Genomic DNA, 27287 nt, shown 5'->3' on the forward strand with positions numbered 1-27287 from the left:
TATTGCAGTGCCCAGATGTGCTATTATATATCACAGCAGTGATGGACTGCCCAGATGTCTGGTAATGTCACAGAGCACTGTTGCAGTGCCCAGTGGTGATGTGATATCACAGAATGCCACTGCACTGTCCAGGAGTGCTGTGATTCCACGGAGCACTGTTGCAGTGCCAAGATGTTCTATGATGTCATACAGCCCCCTTCCAGTGCCTAGATATATTATGATGTCACAGTGCACTGGTGCAGTGCCTAGTACTGCTGTGATGTCATAGAGCACTGTAGCAAGGTGTAGTTGTGATGTTATACAGCACTGTTGCAGTGCCCATATGTGTAGTAATGCCACAGAGTCCTGTTTCAGTGTCCAGATATGCTATTATACATCAGAGCACTGCTACGGTGCCCAGACGTCCTGTAATGTTACAGAGCACTTTTGCAGTGCCCAGATGTGCTGTCATGTCACACAGCCCCGCTGCAACGCCCAGATGTGCTTTTCTGTTACAGAATCATGTTGCAGTGTTCACATATGCTGTGATGTCACACAGCACCGTTGCAGTGCCCAGTGGTGATGTGACGTCACAGAATCCCGCTGCAGTGTCCTGGAGTGCTGTGATTTCACAGAGCACTGTTGCAGTGTCAAGATGTTCTATTATATCACACAGCCCCCTTCCAGTGCCAAGATATACTACGATGTCACAAAGCACTGTTGCAGTGTTGAGATATGATGTCACAGAGAAATGTAGCAATGTGCAGTTGTGATATGATGTTACAGAGCACTGCTGCAGTGCCCACCTTTACTGTGATGCCGGAGTCCCATCAATGCCCAGATATGTTGTGAAGTCATAGAGCACTGCTACAGTGCCCAGACGTCCTGTGTTGTCACAGAGCACTTTTGCAGTGACCAGATGTGCTGTCATGTCACACAGCCCCGCTGCAACGCCCAGATGTGCTGCTGTGTTACACAGTCCTGTTGCAGTGTGCACATGTGCTGTGATGTCACAGAGCACTGGTGCAGTGCTCAGTGGTGATGTGATGTCATAGAACCCCGCTGCAGTGTCCTGGAGTGCTGTGATTTCATGGAGCACTGTTGTAGTGCAGAGATATTCTGTGATGTCACACAGCCCCCTACCAGTGCCTACATATGCTGTGATGTCACAGAGCACTGGTGCAGTGTCGAGATATGCTGTCACAGAGCATTGTAGCAATCTCCAGTTATGATATGACGTTAAAGAGCACTGTTGCAGTGCCCACATGTGCTGTGATGCCACAGAGTCCCGTTTCAGTGCCCACATATTATGTTATGTCTCAGAGCACTGCTACAGTACCCAGATGTCCTGTCGTGGTTTGGCCCAGCCAGCACAGCAGCACCACGACAGTCTCTCGCTTGGTGCCTCCATTCACCCCCACCCTCGTTAGGACAGCGGAGACCTCGGCGAAATGGGAGTAAAAAGATAAGCAAGATTGTTGTGGATTAAGACAAGGGCAGGGAGGGCTCACTGTCAATTACAGTTCCAGGCAAAAACAGACTCCAGTACTCGACTGAGAGAGGAAAATAGGAAAGTTTATTCTACAAGAAACAGAACGGAATAAAAGCAAAAAGGGAGCAGGATGATGAGTATTACAACTGGCACTTTAAGATCTCCCTCCCCCATCCCTCCTTTCTTCCCCGTCCCATTTCACTGCTCCCGATATCTCTACCTGCTCCCCCCACAATGGCTCAGGGGGGCAGGGAATGGGGGATGTGCTCAGTCTCTCATAGATGGGCTCTGCCACTTCTGTCTTCTCAGATGAGGACTGTGGAGAAAAAATGAGGGAGCATGGACATGGATCCCGGGGTATAATGTTAGGCCTGATGGGGCAAGGCAATCTGAGTTCTAGTTATATGAATTTAATGCACAATCAAGACCAGAGTCAGAGCCATGGTTAAAGCAGTTGCTGTCACTCAGACAGCAGGCCGCTTTCTCTTCCCTCAAGGTCGGGCTGTTTTCAGCTAACAGCTAACAGCTCAAGGTGGAAAACAACTTCGGAGAAAAACAAGATGGGAAAATGTGAGGGAGCTTGCTTATGGCAGAAACCGCAAGTAGGATGAGCATAAGAATGTAATCTATTAGCTGCTGTTGCTGAGCTAGCTTTGAAGCTGCTGTGTATATAAGTTAGAGCCTGCTCTCAATAAAGAAGAAGATTTCTGCTATCACTCACATTGAGTAGGACTGATTTCTTCCTACCCAGCTGAGAATCGGACCCTGGGTTGATCGCTGCATGAAGTAGGCTTGGAGCTGGTTTTTCAGGCTTCGAGCCTGGTTTCAGGCTTTGAGCCTGGGTTTTTCAGACTTAGAGTCTGGTTTCAGGCTTCGAGTCTGTTTTTTTCAGGCCAAGAGCCAAAAACTTCGCGGCATATGGCGCCCGAACAGGGATCATCACTGGGTGTTATCGGGTAAGGAGCCTGCCTGAGGGGAGCTGAGACTTGAAAATCCGGAGGCAGAGGCAGTCGTCGGAGGAAGCCTGCTGGATCCCAAGCAGAGGTTGCTGTACCCGGGGGAGTGACTACAGGTTGCGGTGAGACGAGGAGCCGGCAACATGGATAAGGAGGCAGCACTCTCACTTTTACATCACTTGTTAGAAAAGTGGGGGGTGGACTTAAAACTGACCAATTTGTCTGGTCTGCTTGTACATGGTAATTGTAAAGGCTTTTTTAAACACTCTGAGAAATATTTTGATGAGGAGGAGTGGAGAGCATATGAGACTTGTCTTTGGGACTTGGTTATAGACGAAGACAAAACTGCTCAGAAACTGATAAAACTGTGGAGAGAAGTAATTAACTGTCTGAAGAGATATAAGATGGAAAAGGATTTGGCCGCTGCTGTAACTCAGCGGCTTGATATGCCTGAGACTGCAGCTGAGCTAACAGCTGGACTGTTTGGTATCGGGACTAATTATGTCTCACCTCCCTTTTCTGGTGAGTGGCGAGAAATTGGAAACCTTCTCTGGGAAGCCACTATTAGTGGTGATAAGGACAATAGTAAGATCAGTAAAGATCTAGGTCTCGTTTGGAGAGACGTGATAAATACTTTAAAAGAAATGCCTGCAGCCCAGGCGTTGACCCTTGCGCCGAGGCTGAAGGAGACAGACAAGGGAACGGACAGGCTCCTGCAGGAAGTATTAAAGGAACTGGAGCGACAAGAGACCATGGAAACACAGCCTGTCGCCACTGAAAGCCATCGCGGTGCCGCCCGGCGCTGAGCGGGGCGTGCTGAGAGAGAAAAAAAGAAAAAAAGAGTTCTTCTCTACACAAGAGTTTTACAAAGTCAGAGAGGCGAAGGGGCTTCAGAGCAGAGCCCCCGCGGGAGAGCTGCTTCCCATTCGAGCCCAGCCCGCCGAGTTACCCCTGGGACGACTCGCAGGGGAATGCCGAGCGGGCGGAGTCGGGCCGGGGTGCGGCGCAGGATGATCAGAGGAGAGTGGGGGAGCGCGACCCCGTGTTAGACTGGGCACCATGGGGCATGTGAGGGGAGACAAAGAAAACAAGGGAGAGAGTAATAGCGGCTGCGCCGCCGGGGACGGCACGGAGTGAGCCAGACCCCCCCCGCCCCTTCCATCCGCAGCCGCCGCCGCGCAGCCGCTTCCCGCGCCCGGTCGGTGTCTCTGGAGCCCCCCACACACACCGCGCCGACACCGCCGGCCCCGACCCTCACGGACCGCTGGGCTCGTCCTTTCCATCCTCAGTCCCTTGCCTCAACGAGTGTAAAAACTGTTGGTCGTGATGTTATGCCTTTTGCTGTAAATGTGATGATGAATACTGGTTTTCTTACAGTGGAAACTTTCTAAGGTGTTGTAGGTGTCAGGAACAGAACATTTTGACATTGAGAAGCTAAAAGGTGGTTTGTGTTTTAGACTCATTGGTGAAGGATTTTTTTTTATCAGGAGTAAAAAAAAAAAGGATTTTGTCATACTGTTGATGCTTCAAATGATTGTGGTAAATGGTTTTAGGCAATTTCAACAACCCAAGCAAAACATGTGGGTTACACTGGCCAAAGCAATCAATCAGCCTACAATATGTTTATCATTGGCCACTCCAGATAATCCTTTTTCTACCTGTTTGGTGGGAGTTCCATCAGATGTGGCACAATGGCCTGTACCAAATGCATTAAAACCAAATCCCTTAGTTAAGGGTAATGGCAAAGTTGACAGCTGGGATTTGATCATTTCACAGTTGCCAATAATGACAACAGAGCCACAGGAGTTAGAATTATTGGGATCTATAAAGATGGATTTTTGTGTTATGTTTAATTTTACCAGCAATACCAAAACATTTGGGACAGAATGTGGATCCCATCCTGGGCGTGTATAAGAACACAACCTCTTGGTGCAATTATACTTCACCAAAAAGATCCAGGTCTAGTCTTGTGCCTGTACAGTTACCAAAGGGAATTTTTCTGATCTGTGGGGACCAGGCATGGCCTGGAATACCCTCGAGATTACAAAGGGGACCACGCAGTTTGGGACAACTGACGATCTTGATGCCTAATCACACAATGATTTAGAAACATCATTGTCCAAAACAATTTGTGCATGCATTTACTGGCAAATGTGATGACCATGTTACCTTTGGTCTCCCTCAACAATAATAGCAACTAGTATATTTGCTCCAGGTGTAGGAGTATCTGCTTTATTGACTCAGCTATGCAAATTAGGATACTGGCCTAGCAAACAAAGTAACCAAACCTCAATGACATTAGAAGACTTGATTAGTAGTGTAAGTAGTATCAGCCATACAACTTTGCAACATAGACCTGCTAGAGATTTTACCTTTAGCACAAGTATAATAACTTTGTTTGTCAGCTGTGCTTTTTTTTCAGTGTATAAGAAGCAGCTTACCAGGCATGAGTTGCTAAAACTAATGTGCAAATTGTCCTTGAGCTGCTCTCTACTGTGAGAAACGAAGAAGCAAAAATACCTACACAAGGAGCAAGGAGGAAGCTGAGGCAGCGTGTGAAACTGCAAGGCTTCTTGCAGAAAACTACAGCTGGCTTTTAGAGAAAGGACCAATTAGAAGTACTATAAACACGCTGGCTTTGCTGCTGATTGTAAGGGTCTGATGCTTGTTAGTAAAATTTGAGTTATAGGCTGCCCGCAGGGGTCATGGACATACCAGCTATCCCCATGCATTGAGCCACGGTATCCCTCACACTAGTCTTAGGGAGGGGGAGAGCATGGGGTGTAGAAGATATAACGGTCTACTGAGTCTCTCTTGCAGATTGACGTGTTTCTCGGAGTGCTCACCGTGATGCAGATCAAGATGGAGTCACTCAGCTATTGGCAAGATTGAATAATGAAGTGGAACACGACCACCACCTGATCATATCTTCCTGCAATTGACTCAGCTAGCATGTGTGCTGGGCAGACACGTTATGTATCAGCCCGTGCCACAGGACACTGGAGTCATCAAGCATAGGGAACGGGAGATGTGGTAGGCATCCGGAAGATCTCGGGTTGTAACGTGAGAGGTGAAAGGTACAGAAGAGGTGGGCACAGGGTGGAGTGAGAGGAGGTGCTGGTGGTAGCAGATATAAGCACATGGTGTAAACAAAGGGCCAGCCTATATAAGTAGAAGCATAGAACAGTTTATGAAGCAATGGGGAGTTAAACATGTAGCAGGGATTCCCCATTCCCCCACAGGACAGGCCATAATAGAAAGAGCTAATGGGACTTTAAAAAGATATCTTGGCAAATATGGGGATGTTAAAGACCCACATATGAAATTGTTAAAGGCCTTATTTGTTATGAACCACCTGTGTGTGTTTGGGGAACAGAAGCTACCACCTGTAATAATACATCATAATCCAAAGGCACAAAAGGAAAGAAAGAAAGACATATGGGTTAAATATCGTGACCCTAAAACAGGGATATGGCAGCCTCCGGCCAAAGTATTATACTGGGGACGTGGGTATTTGTGTGTTGATTCTCCCACAGGATCCATTTGGGTGCCAGCCAGGTGGACAAGAGCTGTCCTTGAAGCTGCGGAGATGCAACCATCTGACGAAAAAGGACAGGAAGAGATTGAAGAATACATACACCCTCGTCTTGTGGTCATTGGAGGACTGGCTAACAATCAAAAGACTGAAGGTTATATAACAAAAAGACAGTGAATTTAATGAATAATGAGGTGTTTTGTTATAACCATAGCTTTTAGTATAACTATAATTGCTAACAGCTTGACGCATTTTAATCACCCTAGAGATAATATTTGGATAACCTTTGCTAATCGAACTGGTCAATCATCTCTTTGTCTTAGTTTCGGAGGGGTTACTAATCCTTTTTAAAACATGTTTGGTAGGATTGCCCGTGTAGAATCTGGAGGAACTTTGTGGACTAGTAGATGATAACACCTTGTGTAATAGAATGAGGCTGAATGCAATTAGGATGGGAAACGTCAATGTGAGATGATTAAGTCCCTTAACACCACATTAGCCTCACCCCCTGAGGAAATAGACCTGTTTGGAAGTGCCAATGCAAGCTTCGGTACTAATGTAACTGGGGGAAAAATTGGATAAGTTCTAGGCCACAGGATATCCATAACTTTAATAGGAATCAAAAATACTGGGCCACCTTAGACTCTTCTTTGAAGTCAGAAACAGTATTTAAGCAATTGCATTCCAGCTGTAATGTTTCTAGTATTACATCACCGAAGAAATTGCCCACGGGTATATTTTTAATCTGTGGAGAAAGGGTCTGGAACGGAATACCAGTAAATCCCCCGGGTGGACCCTGTTCTTTGGGGAAACTCTCTTTATTCCACCCTTACTTAACCACGCTAATGCAGCTTACTGACCATAATAATACCTGTCGCAAAAAATGTAGTTATTATCAGTTTGATTGTACTGATATTGGTCCCCCACGATTTTAGAGTGAGTGGGATTGAAGATAGCTCCCAAAGGAAAGCAGCTGCAAATGTACATCGTGCTGGCTGATAGACTGCATGGGGACCTACTTACTACTGTAGCTGGGGTCTGCCTTCCTGCTTTCTTGTAGCTCCCATACTCAGTGGTATAACTTAACAGACAAAATGTATTTTTTTCAATGGGAGGTGAACAGAAAAAGTGTGGTATTGAAGATAGCTCCCACAGGAAAAGAGCTGCAAATGTGACACCGTGCTGGCTGGTAGACTGCATGGGGACCTACTTACTACTGTAGCTGGGGTCTGCCTTCCTCCTTTCTTGTAGCTCCCATACTCAGTGGTATACCTTAACAGACAAAATGTTCAGCTCCCATTGAAAAAATACATTTTTTCTGTTAAGTTATACCGCTGAGTATGGGAGCTACAAGAAAGCAGGAAGGCAGACCCCAGCTACAGTAGTAAGTAGGTCTCCATGCAGTTTAGCAGCCAGCACGGTGTCACATTTGCAGCTGCTTTCCTGTGGGAGCTATATTCAATACCACACTTTTTCTCCTCAGCTCCCACTGAAAAAATAAATGGGTCTGTTAAGTTATACCACTGAGTATGGGAGCTACAAGAAAGCAGGTAGGCAGACCCCAGCTACAGTAGTAAGTAGGTCCCCATGCAGTCTATCAGCCAGCACGGTGTCACATTTGCAGCTCCTTTCCTGTGGGAGCTATCTTCAATACCACAGTTTTTATCCTCAGCTCCCATTGAAAAAATACATGTGTCTGTTAAGTTATGCCACTGAGTATGGGAGCTTCAAGAAAGCAGGAAGGCAGACCCTGCCGCGAAGTTTTCGGCTCTTGGCCTGAAAAACCCAGACTTGAAGCCTGAAACCCAGGCACGAAGGCCTGAAACCCAGGCACAAAGCCTGAAACCCAGGCACGAAGCCTGAAACCCAGTCACGAAGCCTGAAACCCAGGCACGAAGGGCTGAAACAAAGGCACGAAGGCCTGAAACCCAGGCACGAAGGCCTGAAACCCAGGCACGAAGCCTGAAACCCAGGCACGAAGGCCTGAAACCCAGGCACGAAGCCTGAAAACCCAGGCACGAAGCCTGAAACCCAGGCACGAAGGCCTGAAAAACCCAGGCACGAAGCCTACTTCATGCGGCGATCAACCCAGGGTCCGATTCTCAGCTGGGTGGGAAGAAATCAGTCCTACTCAATGTGAGTGATAGCAGAAATCTTCTTCTTCATTGAGAGCAGGCTCTAACTTATATACACAGCAGCTTCAAAGCTAGCTCAGCAACAGCAGCTAATAGATTACATTCTTATGCTCATCCTACTTGCGGTTTCTGCGATAAGCAAGCTCCCTCACATTTTCCCATCTTGTTTTTCCCCCCCGTAGTTGTTTTCCACCTTGGGCTGTTACCTCGTTAGCTGAAAACAGCCCGACCTTGAAGGAAGAGAAAGCGGCCTGCTGTCTGCGTGACAGCAACTGCTTTAACCATGGCTCTGACTCTGGTCTTGATTGTGCATTAAATTCATATAACTGGAACTCAGATTGCCTTGCCCCATCGGGCCTAACATTATACCCCGGGATCCATGTCCATTCTCCCTTAACCACTCCTCGACAAGACCCCAGCTACAGTAGTAAGTAGGTCCCCATGCAGTCTATCAGCCAGCACGGTGTCACATTTGCAGCTGCTTTCCTGTGGGAGCTATCTTTAATACCACACGTTTTTTCCTCAGCTCCCATTGAAAAAATACATGTGTCTGTTAAGTTATGCAACTGAGTATGGGAGTTACAAGAAAGCAGGAAGGCAGACCCCAGCTACAGTAGTAAGTAGGTCCCCATGCAGTCTATCAGCCAGCACGGTGTCACATTTGCAGCTCCTTTCCTGTGGGAGCTATCTTCAATACCACAGTTTTTATCCTCAGCTCCCATTGAAAAAATACATGTGTATGTTAAGTTATGCCACTGAGTATGGGAGCTACAAGAAAGCAGGAAGGCAGACCCCAGCTACAGTAGTAAGTAGGTCCCCATGCAGTCTATCAGCCAGCACGGTGTCACATTTGCAGCTCCTTTCCTGTGGGAGCTATCTTCAATACCACACTTTTTCTGTTCAGCTCCCATTGAAAAAATACATGTGTCTGTTAAGTTATGCCACTGAGTATGGGAACTACAAGAAAGCAGGAAGGCAGACCCCAGCTACAGTAGTAAGTAGTTCCCCATGCATTCTATCAGCCAGCACGGTGTCACATTTGCAGCTGCTTTCCTGTGGGAGCTATCTTCAATACCACACTTTTTCTCCTCAGCTCCCATTGAAAAAATACATGTGTATCTTAAGTTATGCTACTGAGTATGGGAGCTACAAGAAAGCAGGAAGGCAGACCCCAGCTACAGTAGTAAGTAGGTCTCCATGCAGTCTATCAGTCAGCACGGTGTCACATTTGCAGCTGCTTTCCTGTGGGAGCTATCTTCAATACCACACTTTTTCTCCTCAGCTCCCATTGAAAAAAATACATTTTGTCTGTTAAGGTATAACACTGAGTATGGGAGCTACAAGAAAGCAGGAAGGCAGACCCCAGCTACAGTAGTAAGTAGGTCCCCATGCAGTCTATCAGCCAGCACGGTGTCACATTTGCAGCTGCTTTCCTGTGGGAGCTATCTTCAATACCACAGTTTTTATCCTCAGCTCCCACTGAAAAAATACATGTGTATGTTAAGTTATGCCACTGAGTATGGGAGCTACAAGAAAGCAGGAAGGCAGACCCTGCCGCGAAGTTTTCGGCTCTTGGCCTGAAAAACCCAGACTTGAAGCCTGAAACCCAGGCACGAAGGCCTGAAACCCAGGCACGAAGCCTGAAACCCAGGCACGAAGGCCTGAAACCCAGGCACGAAGCCTGAAACCCAGTCACGAGGCCTGAAACACAGGCACGAAGGCCTGAAACCCAGGCACAAAGGCCTGAAACCCAGGCACGAAGGCCTAAAACCCAGGCACGAAGCCTGAAACCCAGGCACAAAGCCTGAAACACAGGCACGAAGGCCTGAAACCCAGGCACAAAGGCCTGAAACCCAGGCACGAAGGCCTGAAACCCAGGCACGAAGCCTGAAAACCCAGGCACGAAGCCTGAAACCCAGGCACGAAGCCTGAAAACCCAGGCACGAAGCCTGAAACCCAGGCACGAAGGCCTGAAAAACCCAGGCACAAAGGCCTGAAAAACCCAGGCACGAAGCCTACTTCATGCGGCGATCAACCCAGGGTCCGATTCTCAGCTTGGTGGGAAGAAATCAGTCCTACTCAATGTGAGTGATAGCAGAAATCTTCTTCTTCATTGAGAGCAGGCTCTAACTTATATACACAGCAGCTTCAAAGCTAGCTCAGCAACAGCAGCTAATAGATTACATTCTTATCCTCATCCTACTTGCGGTTTCTGCGATAAGCAAGCTCCCTCACATTTTCCTATCTTGTTTTTCCCCCGTAGTTGTTTTCCACCTTGGGCTGTTACCTCGTTAGCTGAAAACAGCCTGACCTTGAAGGAAGAGAAAGCGGCCTGCTGTCTGCGTGACAGCAACTGCTTTAACCATGGCTCTGACTCTGGTCTTGATTGTGCATTAAATTCATATAACTGGAACTCAGATTGCCTTGCCCCATCGGGCCTAACATTATACCCCGGGATCCATGTCCATTCTCCCTTAACCACTCCTCGACAAGACCCCAGCTACAGTAGTAAGTAGGTCCCCATGCAGTCTATCAGCCAGCACGGTGTCACATTTGCAGCTGCTTTCCTGTGGGAGCTATCTTTAATACCACACGTTTTTTCCTCAGCTCCCATTGTTATAAATGAGCACAATGGGCCATTTAAGCCAATTAAAACCAATTTATTAATACAGAAAAGAAAAAGCAAAGCACAGCGCTGGGCGACAGGGGGAGTCACCGCTCCACCAACTGCCGCGCCGAGAGTCGTTCTGTTCCTCCTTTTATACTCTCCTTCACGTCACCCCTCCAGCGTCCTTCCGCGCATGTCCACCCAGTTGCTAGGGGTCGTTTTCTGCCTCCGGCTGATCATTGATGAAGGCCCCAGTAGTCTTCCTTGGTGTTCTCTGCTTAAGTCTGAAACTCGGAACAACTTGTAGTTGATTAGTTCAGCAATGTTTATCTTTTGCAGTTTCTCAGTTTCATAAGCTATCACAAGGTTGCCAACTGTCAGTTACTCATTTACATTATATTCTTCCCTATTTCTAGTGAACAAAAAGGTCATGTTCCCATTACAATCCCCCCTTTTTCTATTTCACTCTTTTTGTTCACTGAACCTGGCGAGCTCCTTTCTGCTGAGCTCCAAGTAGTCCTCTGCGTTTTCACTGTTTAGGGGTTCATATTTCGCCTTAACAAGCATCAGGTGTGCAGCCTCCAGTCTTCCCTTTACTATGTTTATCAGTTTGTTAAATATACAGGGCCCAACGGTTAATATTAAGGTAAATAATACTATTAGAGGTCCTGCTATAGTCGACAATAGCGTTGTGAGCCAAGGAGAATGGTTGAACCAGGATTCATACCAGTTTTGTTGCGCTTCCCTTTCCTTTTTACGTTTTTCCAATTGCTTCCTGAGCTCGGCCATGGTATCTATCACCACTCCAGTGTGATCTGCATATGTGCAACACTCCTCTCGTAAGGCTACACACAACCCTCCTTGTTGTAAAAACAATAAATCTAAACCCCTCCTATTCTGGAGCACTACTTCTGATAAGGACCTTACTGATTTGACTAGCCCATCTATCGCCTTTTCGATTCTACTCAAATCTTCATCTACTGAGGCTCTCAAGTTTATCATACCTTTTTGTTGGTTTATTAAGGCAGCTGCCCCTGTTCCCACTCCTGCTCCTCCTATTCCCAAGAGGACGGCTACGGTAAGAACCGTGGCCGTAAAAGGTTCTCTTTTTATCAGGTGGTATTCAGGAGTAGTCTGATGTTCATATACATATTCCTTCGGATGGTATATAATTCGTGGAAGTATCATAACTTGTATACAATACTCAGATGAGTCATTAAAGTTAGGTATAGATATACATGGAGTCACTCCCAGTGTGTTACACAGCCATTTAGTGTTTGCTGCAGGGAGGAGCCATTGGGCTGGTTTTTCAGGCTTAACAACTGCCATATTCATTTCACACAGATGCATTTTATCTGGTGGAATTTTCCCTATGCACCTTCCTTTCCCTGTTACCTGGGCTATTGATATCCCTGGGGTTCTGTCTTGACCTTTTTTCCAAAAGCATTCCCGTGGATTAGTTCCATTAACCCTTCTATGTTTTGCTGTGGCCCCTAAAGCTTCATAATAAGGCGGATTAACAGCAAAACACAGCCAACATTCATTGGTTAAGTTTGGGTTTGTACTGTTGAAAATTCCAAAAGTAGCTTGCATCACTTTCCACAATATACTATATTCCCGAGTAGATGGAGCCATTGTTGGCCAATTTCCTGAGTGATTTAATTCTCTTGTGGAACTTTTTACCTTCGAATAATTGCCCCATTCTGCTTTTTCCTTTTTCCCAGTAATTACTGGGTTTGGTCCCACAGGGCTAGGATCGTGAGGGACTGGTTCTTTCTTTATCAGAAAGTGCCCTCCCCGGTCTTCTCCCGGTTCCCAAAATCTTACTCCCCAGGTTTTTCCAATAATCCACCCACTATGCTCAGGATCTGTTACATTAAGGAATATGTATTCACAGTTGCCGTCCTTTTCTCACTCGTTTTGCTTGCAAGCATGCCGGTGACACCGACTCACGGCCCCTGTAGGGGAATGCATCCTGGAGGTCCCCATCCGACCTTTAAAAACTTATCAGCATCTGCTGGCGAAATTTGCCAGTTTGAGGCAATTGTTTCACATCCCCAATATCCACAATAATAGTGCCCAGGGTAGTTACAGTATGCCTTCCCTGGATTTGATGCTGGGCACATATAGAACCCTACGTTATTCACACAGGGCTGTATCTGAATAATGTCACACAGCTGACACTTAAAAGAGGGGGCCCCCGAAGTTGTAGTTGTTGCAATGACGCGTTGATCTTCCCATCTGATAAGTGACCATTTGAAGGGTTCATGGCTTGGTACATTGTCTCCTAGCGCTTTCCTGATCAATAACCATATCATCAACATCCCCATTAAAGTTGAGTAAAATCCACTGCCAGTATGTGTATGGTTAATTAGTCTGTTCAACTTTCCCATTCTTCTAACCCGAATCCTCTCGCCCCTTTGGTCATTGCCTGTAAGCTCCATGGGGTTCCGTCCTTTCACCAAGTATTCCTTTGCCTCGCTCGTCAACTAGTTTGCTGCTAGTTGCGAGGGTTATTATCTTCTTGGCAGCAAGGATCCTTTTAGGGATGGAACTTACATTCCTCTCGCTCTTTGAGAGAGTTCACAGGGAGTTGCACCTGCAGCTGTTGGTTCGCTCACGGCTTGACCCTCGCGGGGGCCGAGAGGCTGGTTAGAATAGTATTGCCAAATTCAAATAAGAGGCCCCAATCCCGGCTTTGAGGCCTCGGATTGAGGTTATGCCCAAACTATCCCTCCCAGTACGGTTGGCAAGTATGGGCCCTCCCTTTTTCTGACAGTGGATCTATCACAACTTCTTACAAGTTTTAACTTGTACCAATTTTATAACAAAAGTTCAGCAAGCTAAATAATTAACAAAAATGCAAAAGTTAGCTGTTAAAAATTCAAGCTCGGTAAACAGGGACACAAAGTCAATAATAGCTTTCGCTGGATTCTTTCCTGGTTTGCTGGTGACAGTCTTTCCCACTACTTAAGGGGCAGGGATTTATAATCGTACCGTCTTTCCTTCCTCCAAGTCTATGAGCTTTGTTCGGACGTCCCTGGCGTAACCTTAGTTAATACCAGCTTTAGGTCGTCTGTTGGTGTCTTTACTTTCCACTGAGGAACCGGACACTCTGGGAAGTTGGAAGGGTCTACTGGCCCTTTTATTCGGCTTGCATGAGTCCACCCTTTCTCGGCTGTTCTTATGGCGGTGTCTGTGGTGAGCAGTGTTAAATAGGGCCCTTCCCACTTCGGTACTAGCGGGTTTTCCTTCCAACTTCTGACTAACACCCAATCTCCGGGCTGCACCTGATGTAACACAAGATCCAAAGGAGGTCTTTGGGTCCACATTCCTTTTTCCCATAAACTTCTCCTATACTTTGCCAAAATAATTAAATAACGATTCAAAATTTTGTCATTAATATTGGGGTTTGTTTGTACCTTCTCTAAATTGTAAGGCATTCCATATAACATCTCAAAGGGAGATAACCCCGTATCTGCTCGTGGTTGTGTTCTAATGTTCAATAGGGCCAGTGGTATACATTTTACCCATGATAATTTAGTTTCTAACATCAGTTTAGTTAATTGTTTTTTTATTTCTCCGTTCATCCTTTCTACCCGCCCTGAGCTCTGAGGATGATATGGGGTATGTCTTTCCCACTTTATTCCCAACGCATTAGCTAAATCCTGAGTTATTTTCAAAGTGAAATGCGGCCCTTGATCCGAATCTATGGTCTCGGGTACCCCATATCTCGGTACTATTTCTTCAAGCAAGATTTTTACTACAGTTTGGGCAGTCTCTCTGGTAGTTGGGAATGCTTCCACATAGTGTGTGAGATGATCCACCATCACCAAAAGATATCTTGTTCGCCCCACTTTAGGTAGCTCTGTAAAGTCAATTTGTAGGCTCGAAAATGGTCTCTTAGCTAAGGGTCGACCTCCAGGAGGTAATTTCCTCAAGTTATTCCGGTTAACTCGTAAACAGGTAGGACAACTTTTGGTGATGTGTTTGGCAATGTCGTGCAACCCAATAGTCATATATTTGGTTGCAAAATGATCTGCTAACCCTTGAGCTCCCCAGTGTGTACTTTGGTGTAATTTATACATAATTCTTTGGGCTACTGCTTTGGGCAATATTTCCCGCCCATCCTGGGTTATCCATTTTCCATTGTCCTTAGACAATTCCAATTTCTTTAACTTATTCTCTTCTTCGGAAGTGAAGACTAATTCCGTATCCTCCGTTAATCTATCCTGCCTTTTCGGGGTTTCCCTTAAAAGCATTTCTCTAGTTGCTGCTCGCTTAGCTTCCTGATCTGCCGCATTATTCCCCCTAGTTTTGAGGTCCGTTCCTGTTTGATGGCCTTTTAGGTGTACTACTGCTATTCTCTTGGGTCCCCTCCGGGCTTGCAATACTTCAATTATCAATTGCTGGTGAACTAACCCCTTCCCTTGTGAGTTAATTAATCCTCGTTCTTCCCATAATTTTCCAAAGGTGTGTACTACCCCAAACCCATATTTAGAATCAGTATATATCGTTCCCTCCTTCCCCTTCAAAAGTTTTAAAGCTCTAAGGATGGCATACAATTCGCAGGCTTGTGCTGACCAGGACTTATCTAAGGCCCCTGATTCCACTACTTGTAAGTTTGTGCCTCCGATGATAGCATAGCCTGATTGACGTTTCCCTTCTACCACCCGGGAGGATCCATCTACAAATAACCTTTCTCCTTCGTCTAACTCTTCTTCTTCTAGGTCTGGCCTAATCTTAGTTTGTTCTTCAATAGTTATCAAACAATCATGTATCAAAGGTGTCTCTTCTACATTCCCAAACAAAAAGGTAGCCGGATTCTGAATAGCAGTTGTTTCTAAGGTGAAATTCGGTGCTTCTAATAAAATTCCCTCATATTTCATAAGTCTAGTGTCTGATATCCATTTATCTGCTTTTTGCTGCATCACGCTCCTGATATTATGGGGAGAGTAAACCTTAAGATTGCTGTTAAAGGTAATTTTCCTAGCCTCTTCGACTAATAAAGCACATCCAGCTAACATTTGTAAACACGTAGGCCATCCTCTGCTTACAGGGTCCAGAAGTTTCGATAAATATGCTACAGGTTTCCTCCTATCTGCCCATTCTTGGGTTAGTACTCCAAAAGCAATCCCTCCCTCTATATTAACAAATAAATAAAAAGGTCTTTTTAAATCAGGGAGGCTTAAAACTGGGGCATGCATCAGACTCTCCGTTAGTTCCCTCAGTTTTTCTGTGTCCTCCTGAGTCCATTTCATCCACCCATCCTGAGTCAGTTTTTGGTATAAAAACCTGGCCTTACTACTGTAATTCTCAATCCAGTGTCTACAATATCCCGTCAAGCCCAAAATTTGTCTGATTTGTCTCTTGTTCTTAGGTATTGGCAATGATAAGATAGCCTGCACCTTGTTTTAAATAGTGCCCTAAGTATTTTACTTCTTCTTCCACAAACTGTAGTTTGGCTTTTGAAACCTTTAATCCTTTAAGTCCCAAAAAGTTTAAAAGTTTTATACTTTCTCTTCTTACTGCTTCTTCATCTTTTCCTGCTATCAATAAATCATCTACATATTGTATCAAGGTTAGCCCAGGTTCAGTTTGGTAATCCTCCAATATTTGTTCCAAAGCTTGCCCAAATAAATTAGGGGACTCTGTAAAGCCTTGGGGTAACACCGTCCATCTAAGTTGTTGTTTTCTCCCTGTCTCTGGGTCCTCCCATTCAAAGGCAAAATAATCTCTACTTGCTTCATCTAAAGGACAAGCCCAAAAGGCATCCTTTAAGTCGATTACACTATACCAGTGGTTGTCCGGGCTCAGTTTACTCAATAAAGTATAGGGATTAGCTACTACTGGAAACCTAGCTATTGTTCTCTTATTTATTTCTCTTAAATCATGTACTAGACGATAAGACCCGTTTGGTTTCTTTACAGGTAAAATTGGAGTATTGTAAGGGGACATACAGGGTTCCAGTAATCCCTGCTTAATTAGCCGGTCGATTTCCGGTTTCAACTCTTTCCTCCCTTCCAAGGACATCGGGTATTGTTTTATTCTTACTGGAATCTCCGGATTTCTAATGGTTACCTTGAAGGGAGTAATTTCTAATCTGCCGGCATTGTCAGGATTATACCACACTTCGGGGTTGATCTTCTCCTCATCCTCCAATCTCAAGGGGCACAACTTAATCTGGATTTCTTGTTCCACCACCTTGATTTGAGTACCTAATTCTACAATCATATCCCTTCCTAATAAGTTGTAATCTGATTCGGGTACTAATAAAAAGTCCCCAATGCCCATTTTGGAGTCTGATTCTACCACTACCTCTTTTATTATTTTAACTTCAAACGGTTCTCCTTTTGCTCCCGCTACTGTGACAGTTTCTCTAGATAGTTTACACCCTTTAGGTAATGACTGGAGTGTAGATCTTTCTGCTCCAGTATCAACCAGGAAGGTAATGTCCTGGCCCTGGGGACCCACCTTCAATTTTATCAAGGGCTCCCTTCGATGTTTCTGGGTCCCCAAGAGGTAGAGCCCCTGACCCCCCTAATCCTCCTTAAACTCCTTCTCATCCCTGATCCGCATCCGACATTCCTTCTTAAAGTGTCCTTTTTTTCCGCAATAAAAACACACCTTCAAGTCTTGTTTATCTCGCCCATTCCGTCTTGGTTCCCTTTTGCCTTGCTCGGGTTTCCTATCTATTTCTTGACTTTCACGCATTGCAGCCACCATTATTCAGGCTTGCTTCTTATCTCTCTCTTCCTCCCTTCTCACATATACCCTTTGAGCCTCTCTCAACAATTCATCTAACTCCCTATCTTGCCAATCTTCTAATTTTTGTATTTTCTTTCTAATGTCTTCCCAGGATTTGGAAACAAAGTGTACTTTCAGTACTGCCTGTCCCATTTGTCCATCCGGATCCATTCCTGAATACAACTGAAAGTTCTTTCTTAGTCTCTCCAACCATTCGGTGGGGGTCTCATCCTTTCTTTGTCTTTCGTTAAAAGCTTTATTAATATTCCGTCCTCGTGGAACAGATTCCCTAATCCCTTGCACAATTATTGTTCTGAGATCTTGCATATGCACTCTATGGGCCGGGTTCTGATGGTCCCAATTAGGGTTTTGTAACGGCCATTTTGTATCTGCTGCCGGCCCTTGCGCGTGCTGCGTATCCCAGATGCGCATTCCTTCCCTTCTGATCATATTTTTCTCCTCTGCTGTAAATAAGATGTTCAATATAGATTGTAGTTCTTCCCAAGTGTACATGCTGGGTCCCAAAAATTGATCTACCCGCTCGGCTACTCCAAGTGGATCTTCCAAAAGGGATCCCATTTCTTTCTTAAAATCCCTAACATCCCCCGAACTTAGAGGCACCGATATAAACCCTATGCCGGGCTGGGGTCCCCCCATAGGCATCTCTCTTAAGGTCCTTCTTGGTCCGACTTCGGGTTACCGGTCCTGTATATTCGGGTTCGTCCGAATCTGAATCTGTCCCTGTTGGTGCGCTCGGAAGAGCCACTGCTGCCTGTACTTGGGGTGGGGGTACATAGGGTGGAGGTGGCACTAAAGCGTCTTCTGGTTTACTTCCCTTTTTCTTACTCTTATTCCCTTTTGGTATTTCGGAGAGCTTAAAGAGAAATACTTCCGGTCTCTCCACCCACACCTTAGCGTAATGACTCTCTTCTTGGGCACAGGGGGGTTTTTTGCTATTCACCCAAATATTTAAGGCTTGTCTTACCCAATCTTCTGAAGAACCAAATATAGGCCAAAACACACTTTTAGAGATTTCCTTCCCTCCCCATACTTCAACACAATAGTGAATCATTGTGGCCTTATCCTTGTCTTGTGTGCCTGGAAAATGTTGCCAGTTTTCTATCATAAAACCTAAAGGGCTTTCCCTAGGTACTGGAGGGAGTTTTACCTCGGCAGGGGGCTTACTCTTCCCCTGTCCCATTCTTCCGGAGTGCCTTCTTTCACACAATCAACTTTTGCTTCCCCTGGTTCGTGGCCCAAGCCCTCGCGGGTCTGTGGGAACCGCACTACTGAGGGTCCACACTCACTTGGAGAGTCTGGCTGCCAGCCCTCCTCTCATGCACATCACACAGTCGCACTCCGAGATCCCAACCCCCACCCGGACGGATCCCGTAATACTCACGCGTCCTGCGTCTTCGTCCGGACTTTGTGCACAAAACTTTAAGGGGGTTCCCCGGGCCCTTAACCTCCCTTTGCTTTCTCCTTTCTTTTTAGGGGTTCGTCGGTCGGGGTCGAGGGTGGATTTCAGGCACAGGGGCCACCAAAAAGGTGGGGCGCCCCCCCCAATGACTGAGAATCCCCCCTTACGGCCTCCGATCCGAGTCACGGCACCAAGCTGTCATAAATGAGCACAATGGGCTATTTAAGTCAATTAAAGCCAATTTATTAATACAGAAAAGAAAAAGCAAAGCACAGCGCTGGACGACAGGGGGAGTCACCGCTCCACCAACTGCCGCGCCAAGAGTCGTTCTGTTTCTCCTTTTATATCCTCCTTCTTCTTTGCCATGTCACCCCTTCAGTGTCCTTCTGCGCATGTCCGCCCAGTTGCTAAGGGGTCGTCTTCTGCCTCTTGGTGTCCGTTGATGAAGGCTCTAGTAGTCTTCCTCGGTGTCTTCTGCTTGAACCTGAAGCTTGGAACAACTTGTGGTTGATTAGTTCAGTTATGTTTATCCTTTCTGGTTTTCTCAACTTCGTAAGCTATCACATGGGTGTAGCCCTTGGTTAACTATTTACAATATATTCTTTCCTGTTTCTAGTGAACAAAAAGTCATGTTCCCATCACAGGGACCTACTTACTACTGTAGCTGGGGTCTTGTCGACGAGTGGTCAAGGGAGAATGGACATGGATCCCAGGGTATAATGTTAGGCCCGATGGGGCAAGGCAATCTGAGTTCCAGTTATATGAATTTAATGCACAATCAAGACCAGAGTCAGAGCCATGGTTAAAGCAGTTGCTGTCACGCAGACAGCAGGGCGCTTTCTCTTCCTTCAAGGTCGGGCTGTTTTCAGCTAACGAGGTAACAGCCCAAGGTGGAAAACAACTACGGGGGAAAAACAAGATGGGAAAATGTGAGGGAGCTTGCTTATCGCAGAAACCGCAAGTAGGATGAGCATAAGAATGTAGTCCATTAGCTGCTGTTGCTGAGCTAGCTTTGAAGCTGCTGTGTATATAAGTTAGAGCCTGCTCTCAATGAAGAAGAAGATTTCTGCTATCACTCACATTGAGTAGGACTGATTTCTTCCCACCCAGCTGAGAATCGGACCCTGGGTTGATCGCCGCATGAAGTAGGCTTCGTGCCTGGGTTTTTCAGGCTTTTGTGCCTGGGTTTCAGGCCTTCGTGCCTGGGTTTTTCAGGCTTTTGTGCCTGGGTTTCAGGCCTTCGTGCCTGGGTTTCAGGCTTTGTGCCTAGGTTTTTCAGGCCTTCGTGCCTGGGTTTTTCAGGCCTTCGTGCCTGGGTTTCAGGCTTCGTGCCTGGGTTTCAGGCCTTCATGCCTGGGTTTCAGGCCTTCGTGCCTGGGTTTCAGGCTTCGTGCCTGGGTTTCAGGGCTTCGTGCCTGGGTTTCAGGCCTCCGTGCCTGGGTTTCAGGCTTTGTGCCTGGGTTTCAGGCCTTCGTGCCTGGGTTTCAGGCTTCAAGCCTGGGTTTTTCAGGCCAAGAGCCGAAAACTTCGTGGCAGGGTCTGCCTTCCTGCTTTCTTGTAGCTCCCATACTCAGTGGCATAACTTAACATACACATGTATTTTTTCAATGGGAGCTGAGGATAAAAACTGTGGTATTGAAGATAGCTCCCACAGGAAAGCAGCTGCAAATGTGACACCGTGCTGGCTGATAGACTGCATGGGGACCTACTTACTACTGTAGCTGGGGTCTGCCTTCCTGCTTTCTTGTAGCTCCCATACTCAGTGGTATACCTTAACAGACACATGTATTTTTTCAATGGGAGCAGAACAGAAAAAGTGTGGTATTGAAGATAGCTCCCACAGGAAAGGAGTTGCAAAGTGACACCGTGCTGGCTGATAGACTGCATGGGGACCTACTTACTACTGTAGCTGGGGTCTGCCTTCCTGCTTTCTTGTAACTCCCATACTCAGTGGCATAACTTAACAGACAAAATGTATTTTTTTCAATGGGAGCTGAACAGAAAAAGTGTGGTATTGAAGATAGCTCCCACAGGAAAGCAGCTGCAAATGTGACACTGTGCTGACTGATAGACTGCATGCGGATCTACTTACTACTGTAGCTGGGGTCTTGTCGAGGAGTGGTTAAGGGAGAATGGACATGGATCCCAGGGTATAATGTTAGGCCCGATGGGGCAAGGCAATCTGAGTTCCAGTTATATGAATTTAATGCACAATCAAGACCAGAGTCAGAGCCATGGTTAAAGCAGTTGCTGTCACACAGACAGCAGGCCGCTTTCTCTTCCTTCAAGGTCGGGCTGTTTTCAGCTAACGAGGTAACAGCCCAAGGTGGAAAACAACTACGGGGGAAAAACAAGATGGGAAAATGTGAGGGAGCTTGCTTATGGCAGAAACCGCAAGTAGGATGAGGATAAGAATGTAATGTATTAGCTGCTGTTGCTGAGCTAGCTTTGAAGCTGCTGTGTATATAAGTTAGAGCCTGCTGTCAATGAAGAAGAAGATTTCTGCTATCACTCACATTGAATAGGACTGATTTCTTCCCACCCAGCTGAGAATCGGACCCTGGGTTGATCACCGCATGAAGTAGGCTTCGTGCCTGGGTTTTTCAGGCTTTTGTGCCTGGGTTTTTCAGGCCTTCGTGCCTGGGTTTCATTCTTCGTGCCTGGGTTTCAGGCCTTTGTGCCTGGGTTTCAGGCCTTCATGCCTGGGTTTCAGGCTTCGTGCCTGGGTTTCAGGCTTCGTGCCTGGGTTTCAGGCCTTTGTGCCTGGGTTTCAGGCTTCGTGCCTGTGTTTCACGCCTTCGTGCCTGTGTTTCAGGCTTCGTGCCTGGGTTTCAGGCCTTCGTGCCTGGGTTTCAGGCCTTCGTGCCTGGGTTTCAGGCCTTCGTGCCTGGGTTTCAGGCTTCAAGCCTGGGTTTTTCAGGCCAAGAGCCGAAAACTTCGCGGCAGAGTCTGCCTTCCTGCTTTCTTGTAGCTCCCATACTCAGTGGCATAACTTAACAGACAAAATGTATTTTTTTCAATGGGAGCTGAGGATAAAAACTGTGGTATTGAAGATAGCTCCCACAGGAAAGCAGCTGCAAATGTGACACCGTGCTGGCTGATAGACTGCATGGGGACCTACTTACTACTGTAGCTGGGGTCTGCCTTCCTGCTTTCTTGTAGCTCCCATACTCAGTGGCATAACTTAACAGACAAAATGTATTTTTTTCAATGGGAGCTGAGGATAAAAACTGTGGTATTGAAGATAGCTCCCACAGGAAAGCAGCTGCAAATGTGACACTGTGCTGACTGATAGACTGCATGCGGATCTACTTACTACTGTAGCTGGGGTCTGCCTTCCTGCTTTCTTGTAGCTCCCATACTCAGTTGCATAACTTAACAGACACATGTATTTTTTCAATGGGAGCTGAGGAAAAAAAGTGTGGTATTAAAGATAGCTCCCACAGGAAAGCAGCTGCAGACGTGACACCGTGCTGGCTGATAGACTGCATGGGGACCTACTTACTACTGTAGCTGGGGTCTTGTCATGGAGTGGTTAAGGGAGAATGGACATGGATCCTAGGGTGTAATGTTAGGCCCGATGGGGCAAGGCAATCTGAGTTCCAGTTATATGAATTTAATGCACAATCAAGACCAGAGTCAGAGCCATGGTTAAAGCAGTTGCTGTCACGCAGACAGCAGGCCGCTTTCTCTTCCTTCAAGGTCGGGCTGTTTTCAGCTAACGAGGTAACAGCCCAAGGTGGAAAACAACTACGGGGGAAAAACAAGATGGGAAAATGTGAGGGAGCTTGCTTATGGCAGAAACCGCAAGTAGGATGAGCATAAGAATATAATCTATTAGCTGCTGTTGCTGAGCTAGCTTTGAAGCTGCTGTGTATATAAGTTAGAGCCTGCTGTCAATGAAGAAGATTTCTGCTATCACTCACATTGAGTAGGACTGATTTCTTCCCACCCAGCTGAGAATCGGACCCTGGGTTGATCACCGCATGAAGTAGGCTTCGTGCCTGGGTTTTTCAGGCCTTTGTGCCTGGGTTTTTCAGGCTTTTGTGCCTGGGTTTTTCAGGCCTTCGTGCCTGGGTTTCAGGCTTCGTGCCTGGGTTTCAGGTCTTCGTGCCTGGGTTTCAGGCTTCGTGCCTGGGTTTCAGGCTTCGTGCCTGGGTTTCAGGCCTTTGTGCCTGGGTTTGAGGCTTCGTGCCTGGGTTTCAGGCCTTCGTGCGTTTCAGGCTTCGTGCCTGGGTTTCAGGCCTTCGTGCCTGGCTTTCAGGCTTCAAGCCTGGGTTTTTCAGGCCAAGAGCCGAAAACTTCGCGGCAGAGTCTGCCTTCCTGCTTTCTTGTAGCTCCCATACTCAGTGGTATAGCTTAATAGACACATGTATTTTTTCAATGGGAGCTGAGGAGAAAAAGTGTGGTATTGAAGATAGCTCCCACAGGAAAGCAGCTGCAAATGTGACACCATGCTGGCTGATAGACTGCATGGGGACCTACTTACTACTGTAGCTGGGGTCTGCCTTCCTGCTTTCTTGTAGCTCCCATACTCAGAGCTATCTTCAATACCACACTTTTCCTCCTCATCATCCATTGAAAAAATACATGTGTCTCAAGTTCTACCACTGAGTATGGGAGCTACAAGAAAGCAGGAAGGCAGACCCCAGCTACAGTAGTAAGTAGATACCGTGCAGTCTATCAGCCAGCCCGATGTACATTTGCAGCTGCTTTCCTGTGGGAGCTATCTTCAATACCACACTTTTTCTGTTCACCTCCCATTGAAAAAAATACATTTTGTCTGTTAAGTTATACCACTGAGTATGGGAGCTACAAGAAAGCAGGAAGGCAGACCCCAGCTACAGTAGTAAGTAGGTCCCCATGCAGTCTATCAGCCAGCACGGTGTCACATTTGCAGCTGCTTTCCTTTGGGAGCTATCTTCAATCCCACTCACTCTAAAATCGTGGGGGACCAATATCAGTACAATCAAACTGATAATAACTACATTTTTTGCGACAGGTATTATTATGCTCAGTAAGCTGCATTAGCGTGGTTAAGTAAGGGTGGAATAAAGAGAGTTTCCCCAAAGAACAGGGTCCACCCGGGGGATTTACTGGTATTCCGTTCCAGACCCTTTCTCCACAGATTAAAAATATACCCGTGGTCAATTTCTTCGGTGATGTAATACTAGAAACATTACAGCTGGAATGCAATTGCTTAAATACTGTTTCTGACTTCAAAGAAGAGTCTAAGGTGGCCCAGTATTTTTGATTCCTATTAAAGTTATGGATATCCTGTGGCCTAGAACTTATCCAATTTTTCCCCCAGTTACATTAGTACCGAAGCTTGCATTGGCACTTCCAAACAGGTCTATTTCCTCAGGGGGTGAGGCTAATGTGGTGTTAAGGGACTTAATCATCTCACATTGACGTTTCCCATCCTAATTGCATTCAGCCTCATTCTATTACACAAGGTGTTATCATCTACTAGTCCACAAAGTTCCTCCAGATTCTACACGGGCAATCCTACCAAACATGTTTTAAAAAGGATTAGTAACCCCTCCGAAACTAAGACAAAGAGATGATTGACCAGCTCGATTAGCAAAGGTTATCCAAATATTATCTCTAGGGTGATTAAAATGCGTCAAGCTGTTAGCAATTATAGTTATACTAAAAGCTATGGTTATAACAAAACACCTCATTATTCATTAAATTCACTGTCTTTTTGTTATATAACCTTCAGTCTTTTGATTGTTAGCCAGTCCTCCAATGACCACAAGACGAGGGTGTATGTATTCTTCAATCTCTTCCTGTCCTTTTTCGTCAGATGGTTGCATCTCCGCAGCTTCAAGGACAGCTCTTGTCCACCTGGCTGGCACCCAAATGGATCCTGTGGGAGAATCAACACACAAATACCCACGTCCCCAGTATAATACTTTGGCCGGAGGCTGCCATATCCCTGTTTTAGGGTCACGATATTTAACCCATATGTCTTTCTTTCTTTCCTTTTGTGCCTTTGGATTATGATGTATTATTACAGGTGGTAGCTTCTGTTCCCCAAACACACACAGGTGGTTCATAACAAATAAGGCCTTTAACAATTTCATATGTGGGTCTTTAACATCCCCATATTTGCCAAGATATCTTTTTAAAGTCCCATTAGCTCTTTCTATTATGGCCTGTCCTGTGGGGGAATGGGGAATCCCTGCTACATGTTTAACTCCCCATTGCTTCATAAACTGTTCTATGCTTCTACTTATATAGGCTGGCCCTTTGTTTACACCATGTGCTTATATCTGCTACCACCAGCACCTCCTCTCACTCCACCCTGTGCCCACCTCTTCTGTACCTTTCACCTCTCACGTTACAACCCGAGATCTTCCGGATGCCTACCACATCTCCCGTTCCCTATGCTCCATGACTCCAGTGTCCTGTGGCACGGGCTGATACATAACGTGTCTGCCCAGCACACATGCTAGCTGAGTCAATTGCAGGAAGATATGATCAGGTGGTGGTCGTGTCCCACTTCATTATTCAATCTTGCCAATAGCTGAGTGACTCCATCTTGATCTGCATCACGGTGAGCACTCCGAGAAACACGTCAATCTGCAAGAGAGACTCAGTAGACCGTTATATCTTCTACACCCCATGCTCTCCCCCTCCCTAAGACTAGTGTGAGGGATACCGTGGCTCAATGCATGGGGATAGCTGGTATGTCCATGACCCCTGCGGGCAGCCTATAACTCAAATTTTACTAACAAGCATCAGACCCTTACAATCAGCAGCAAAGCCAGCGTGTTTATAGTACTTCTAATTGGTCCTTTCTCTAAAAGCCAGCTGTAGTTTTCTGCAAGAAGCCTTGCAGTTTCACACGCTGCCTCAGCTTCCTCCTTGCTCCTTGTGTAGGTATTTTTGCTTCTTCGTTTCTCACAGTAGAGAGCAGCTCAAGGACAATTTGCACATTAGTTTTAGCAACTCATGCCTGGTAAGCTTCTTCTTATACACTGAAAAAAAAGCACAGCTGACAAACAAAGTTATTATACTTGTGCTAAAGGTAAAATCTCTAGCAGGTCTATGTTGCAAAGTTGTATGGCTGATACTACTTACACTACTAATCAAGTCTTCTAATGTCATTGAGGTTTGGTTACTTTGTTTGCTAGGCCAGTATCCTAATTTGCATAGCTGAGTCAATAAAGCAGATACTCCTACACCTGGAGCAAATATACTAGTTGCTATTATTGTTGAGGGAGACCAAAGGTAACATGGTCATCACATTTGCCAGTAAATGCATGCACAAATTGTTTTGGACAATGATGTTTCTAAATCATTGTGTGATTAGGCATCAAGATCGTCAGTTGTCCCAAACTGCGTGGTCCCCTTTGTAATCTCGAGGGTATTCCAGGCCATGCCTGGTCCCCACAGATCAGAAAAATTCCCTTTGGTAACTGTACAGGCACAAGACTAGACCTGGATCTTTTTGGTGAAGTATAATTGCACCAAGAGGTTGTGTTCTTATACACGCCCAGGATGGGATCCACATTCTGTCCCAAATGTTTTGGTATTGCCGGTAAAATTAAACATAACACAAAAATCCATCTTTATAGATCCCAATAATTCTAACTCCTGTGGCTCTGTTGTCATTATTGGCAACCGTGAAATGATCAAATCCCAGCTGTCAACTTTGCCATTACCCTTAACTAAGGGATTTGGTTTTAATGCATTTGGTACAGGCCATTGTGCCACATCTGATGGAACTCCCACCAAACTGGTACAAAAAGGATTATCTGGAGTGGCCATTGATAAACATATTGTAGACTGATTGATTGCTTTGGCCAGTGTAACCCACATGTTTTGCTTGGGTTGTTGAAATTGCTTAAAACTATTTACTACAATCATTTGAAGCATCAACATAAACCACCTTTTAGCTTCTCAATGCCAAAATGTTCTGTTCTTCCAAGTTCCATTCCTGACACCTAAAACGACTTAGAGAGTTTCCACTGTAAGAAAACCAGTATTCATCATCACATTTACAGCAAAATGCATAACATCACGACCAACAGTTTTTACACTCGTTGAGGCAAGGGATTGAGGATGGAAAGGACGAGCCCAGCGGTCCGTGAGGGCCAGGGCCGGCGGTGTCGCTGCGATGTGTGTGGGGGGCTCCGGAGACACTGACCGGGCGCGGGAAGCAGCTGCGCGGCGGCGGCTGCGGATGGAAGGGGCGGCAGGGTCTGGCTCACTCCGTGCCGGCGCCGGTGGGGCAGCCGCTGTTACTCTCTCCCGTGTTTTCTTTGTCTCCCCTCACATGCCCGATGGTGCCCAGTCTAACACGGGGTCGCGCTCCCCCACTCTCCTCTGATCATCCTGCGCTGCACCCCGGCCCAACTCCGCCCGCTCGGCATTCCCCTGCGAGTCGTCCCAGGGGTAACTCGG

Source organism: Colius striatus, unplaced genomic scaffold (genome assembly GCF_028858725.1).
Source record: "Colius striatus isolate bColStr4 unplaced genomic scaffold, bColStr4.1.hap1 scaffold_40, whole genome shotgun sequence".
Lineage (NCBI taxonomy): Eukaryota > Metazoa > Chordata > Aves > Coliiformes > Coliidae > Colius > Colius striatus.